The following is a 6,000-nucleotide window of genomic DNA, read 5'->3' as shown; positions in this document are numbered from 1 at the left end:
TAAACTCATAATATAACTGTCATCGAAACCTTAAGCGTGCGGACCCTACGGGTTCGAGAACAATGTAGACATGACCGAGACACGTCTCCGGTCAATAACCCATAGCGGGACCTAGATGCCCATATTGGCTCCTACATATTCTATGAAGATCTTTATCGGTCAGACCGCATAACAACATACGTTGTTCCCTTTGTCATCGGTATGTTACTTGCCCGAGATTCGATCGGTGGTATCTCAATACCTAGTTCAATCTCGTTACCGGCAAGTCTCTTTACTCGTTATATAATACATCATCCCACAACTAACTCATTAGTTGCAATGCTTGCAAGGCTTAAGTGATGTGCATTACCGAGAGGGCCTAGAGATACCTCTCCGACAATCGGAGTGACAAATCCTAATCTCGAAATACGCCAACCCAACATGTACCTTTGGAGACACCTGTAGAGCTCCTTTATAATCACCCAGTTACGTTGTGACGTTTGGTAGCACACAAAGTGTTCCTCGGCAAACGGGAGTTGCATAATCTCATAGTCATAGGAACATGTATAAGTCATGAAGAAAGCAATAGCAACATACTAAACGATCGGGTGCTAAGTTAATGGAATGGGTCATATCAATCACATCATTCTCCTAATGATGTGATCCCGTTAATCAAATAACAACTCTTTTGTTTATGGTTAGGAAACATAACCATCTTCGATTAACGAGCTAGTCAAGTAGAGGCATACTAGTGACACTTTGTTTGTCTATGTATTCACACAAGTATTATGTTTCCGGTTAATACAATTCTAGCATGAATAATAAACATTTATCATGATATAAGGAAATAAATAATAACTTTATTATTGCCTCTAGGGAATATTTCCTTCAGTCTCCCACTTGCACTAGAGTCAATAATCTAGTTCACATCGCCATGTGATTTAACAGCAATAGTTCACATCACCATGTGATTAACACCCATAGTTCACATCGATATGTGATCAACACCCAAAAGGGTTTACTAGAGTCAGTAATCTAGTTCACATCGCTATGTGATTAACACCCAAAGAGTACTAAGGTGTGATCATGTTTTTCTTGTGAGATAATTTTAGTCAACGGGTCTGCCACATTCAGATCCGTAAGTATTTTGCGAATTTCTATGTCAATAATGCTCTGCACGGAGCTACTCTAGCTCATTGCTCCCACTTTCAATATGTATCTGGATCGAGACTTAGAGTCATCCAGATCTGTGTCAAAACTTGCATCGACGTAACTTTTTACGACGAACCTTTTTGTCACCTCCATAATTGAGAAATATTTCCTTATTCCACTAAGGATAATTTTGACCGCTGTCCAGTGATCTACTCTTAGATCACTATTGTACTCCCTTGCTTAACACAGTGTAGGGTATACAATAGATCTGGTACACAGCATGGCATACTTTATAGAACCTATGGCTGAGGCATAGGGAATGACTTTCATTCTATTTCTATCTTCTGCCGTGGTCGGGCTTTGAGTCTTACTCAATTTCACACCTTGCAACACAAGCAAGAACTCTTTCTTTGACTGTTCCATTTTGAACTTACTTCAAAATCTTGTCAAGGTATGTACTCATTGAAAAACTTATCAAGCGTCTTGATCTATCTCTATAGATCTTGATGCTCAATATGTAAGCAGCTTTACCGAGGTCTTTCTTTGAAAAACTCCTTTCAAATATTCCTTTATGCTTTCCAGAAAATTATACATTATTTCCAATCAACAATATGTTGTTCACATATACTTATCAGAAATGTTGTAGTGCTCCCACTCACTTTCTTGTAAATACAGGCTTTACCGTAAGTCTGTATAAAACTATATGCTTTGATCAATTTATCAAAGCGTATATTCCAACTCCGAGATGCTTGCACCAGTCCATAGATGGATCGTTGGAGCTTGCATATTTTGTTAACACCTTTAGGATTGACAAAACCTTCTGGTTGCATCGTATACAACTCTTCTTTAGTAAATCCATTAAGGAATGCAGTTTTGTTTATCCATTTGCTAGATTTCATAAAATGCGGCAATTGCTAACATGATTCGGACAGACTTAAGCATAGATACGAGTGAGAAAATCTCATCGTAGTCAACAACTTGAACTTGTCGAAAACCTTTTGCGACAATTCTAGCTTTGTAGATAGTAACACTACTATCAGCGTCCGTCTTCCTCTTGAAGATCCATTTATTTTCTATGGCTTGCCGATCATCGGGCAAGTCAATCAAAGTCCATACTTTGTTCTCATACATGGATCATATCTCAGATTTCATGGCCTCAAACCATTTCGCGGAATCTGGGCTCATCATCGCTTCCTCATAGTTTGCAAGTTCGTCATGGTCTAGTAACATGACTTCCAGAATAGGATTACCGTACCACTCTGGTGTGGTCTCACTCTGGTTTACCTACGAGATTTGGTAGTAACTTGATCTGAAGTTACATGATCATCATCATTAGCTTCCTCACTAATTGGTGTAGTAGTCACAGGAACAGATTTCTGTGATGAACTACTTTCCAATAAGGGAGCAGGTACAGTTACCTCATCAAGTTCTACTTTCCTCCCACTCACTTCTTTCGAGAGAAACTCCTTCTCTGGAAAGGATCCATTCTAAGCAACGAATATCTTGCCTTCGGATCTATGATAGAAGGTGTACCCAACATTTTCTTTTGGGTATCCTATGAAGACGCACTTCTCCGATTTGAGTTTGAGCTTATCAGGATGAAACTTTATCATATAAGCATCGCAACCCCAAACTTTAAGAAACGACAACTTTGGTTTCTTGCCAAACCATAGTTCATACGGTGTCGTCTCAACAGATTTAGATGGTGCCCTTTTAACGTGAATGCAGCTGTCTCTAATGCATAACCCCAAAATGATAGTGGTAGATCGGTAAGAGACATCATAGATCGCACCATATCTAATAAAGTATGGTTATGACGTTCGGACACACCATTACATTGTGGTGTTCCAGGTAGCATGAGTAGTGAAACTATTTCACATTGTTTTAAACTGAAGGCCAAACTCGTAACTCAAATACTCTTCTCTACGATCAGATCATAGAAACTTTATTTTCTTGTTACGATGATTTTTCACTTCACTCTGAAATTCTTTGAACTTTTCAAATGTTTCAGACTTATGTTTCATCAAGTAGATATACTCATATCTGCTCAAATCATCTGTGAAGATCAGAAAATAATGATACTTGTCGCGAGCCTCAATATTTATCGGACCACATACATCAGTATGTATGATTTCCAACAAATCTGTTGCTCGCTCCATTGTTCCGAAGAACAGAGTCTTAGTCATCTTGCCCATGAGGCATGGTTCGCAAGCATCAACTGATTCATAATCAAGTGATTCCAAAAGCCCATCAGCATGGAGTTTCTTCATGCGCTTTACACCAATATGACCTAAACGGTAGTGCCACAAATAACCGTATCATTATTAACTTTGCATCTTTTGGTTTCAATATTATGATTATGTGTATCACTACGATCGAGATCCAACGAACTATTTTCATTGGGTGTGTAACCATATAAGTTTTTATTCATGTAAACAGAACAACAATTTATTCTCTTACTTAAATGAATAACCGTATTACAATAAACATGATCAAATCATATTCATGCTTAACGCAAACACCAAATAACACTTATTCAGGTTCAACACTAATCCCGAAAGTATAGGGAGTGTGCGATGATGATCATATCAATCTTGGAACCACTTCCAACACACATCGTCACTTCACCCTTAACTAGTCTCTGTTTATTCTGCAACTCCCGTTTCGAGTTACTAATCTTAGCAACTGAACTAGTATCAAATACTGAGGGGTTGCTATAAACACTAGTAAAGTACACATCAATAACATGTATATCAAATATACTTATGTTCACTTTGCCATCCTTCTTATCTGCCAATCACTTGGGGTAGTTCCGCTTCCAGTGACCAATCCCTTTGTAGTAGAAACACTTAGTCTCAGGCTTAGGACCAGACTTGGGCTTCTTCACTTGAGCAGCAACTTGCTTGCTGTTCTTCTTGAAGTTCCCCTTCTTCCCTCTGCCCTTTTCTTGAAACTAGTGGTCTTGTCTACCATCAACACTTGATGTTTTTCTCGATTTCTACCTTCATCAATTTCCGCATTACGAAGAGCTTGGGAATCGTTTCCGTTATCCCTTGCATATCATAGTTCATCACGAAGTTCTACTAACTTGGTGATGGTGACTAGAGAATTCTGTCAATCACTATCTTATCTGGAAGATTAACTCCCACTTGATTCAAGCGATTGTTGTACTCAGACAATCTGGGCACATGCTCACAGTTGAGCGATTCTCCTCCATCTTTTAGCTATAGAACTTGTTGGAGACTACATATCTCTCAACTCGGGTATTTGCTTGAAATATTAACTTCAACTCCTGGAACATCTCATATGTTCCATGACGTTCAAAACGTCTTTGAAGTCCCGATTCTAAGCCATTAAGCATGGTGCACTAAACTATCAAGTAGTCATCATATTGAGCTAGCCAAACATTCATAACGTCTGCATCTGCTCCTGCAATAGGTCCGTCACCTAGCGGTGCATCAAGGACATAATTCTTCTGTGCAGCAATGAGGATAAACCTCAGATCACGGATCCAATCCGCATCATTGCTACTAACATCTTTCAACACAATTTTCTCTAGGAACATATCAAAATAAACACAGGGAAGCAACAATGCGAGCTATTGATCTACAACATAATTTGCAAAATACTACCAGGACTAAGTTCATGATAAATTTAAGTTCAATTAATCATATTACTTAAGAACTCCCACTTAGATAGACATCCCTCTAATCCTCTAAGTGATCACGTGATCCAAATCAACTAAACCATGTCCGATCATCACGTGAGATGGAGTAGTTTCATTGGTGAACATCACTATGTTGATCATATCTACTATATGATTCACGCTCGACCTTTCGGTCTCCGTGTTCTGAGGCCATATCTGTATATGCTTGGCTCGTCAAGTATAACCTGAGTATTCCACGTGTGCAACTATTTTGCACCCGTTGTATTTGAATGTAGAGCCTATCACACCCGATCATCATGTGGTGTCTCAGCACGAAGAACTTTCGCAACGGTGCATACTCAGGGAGAACACTTCTTGATAATTAGTGAGAGATCATCTTAAAATGCTACCGTCAAACTAAGCAAAATAAGATGTATAAAAGATAAACATCATATGCAATCAAAATATGTGACATGATATGGCCATCATCATCTTGCGCCTTTGATCTCCATCTCCAAAGTACTATCATGATCTCTATCGTCACCGGCATGACACCATGATCTCCATCATCTTGATCTATATCAATGTGTCGTCACACGGTCGTCTCGCCAACTATTGCTCTTGCAACTATTGCTATCGCATAGCGATAAAGTAAAGCAATTATTTGGCGCTTGCATCTTATGCAATAAAGATACAACCATAAGGCTTTTGCTAGTTGCCGATAACTTTAACAAAACATGATCATCTCATACAACAACTTATATCTCATCACGTCTTAACCATATCACATCACAACATGCCCTGCAAAAACAAGTTAGACGTCCTCTACTTTGTTGTTGCAAGTTTTACGTGGCTGCTACGGGCTTAAGTAAGAACCAATCTCACCTACGCATCAAAACCACAACGATAGTTTTTCAATTTGACTCCGTTTTAACCTTCGCAAGGACCGGGCGTAGCCATACTTGGTTCAACTAAAGTTGGAGAAACTGTCACCCACAAGCCACCTCTGTGCAAAGCACGTCGGGAGAACCGGTCTCGCGTAAGCGTACGTGTAATGTTGGTCTGGGCTGCTTCATCCAACAATACCGCCAAACCAAAGTATGACATGCTGGTAGGCAGTATGACTTATATCGCCCACAACTCACTTGTGTTCTACTCGTGCATATAACATCAACATATAAAACCTAGGCTCGGATGCCACTGTTGGGGAACGTAGTAATTTC

This window comes from Triticum urartu, chromosome 5, assembly GCF_003073215.2.
Source record: "Triticum urartu cultivar G1812 chromosome 5, Tu2.1, whole genome shotgun sequence".
NCBI classification, from domain to species: domain Eukaryota; kingdom Viridiplantae; phylum Streptophyta; class Magnoliopsida; order Poales; family Poaceae; genus Triticum; species Triticum urartu.
Note: the sequence above shows the minus strand (reverse complement) of the source record.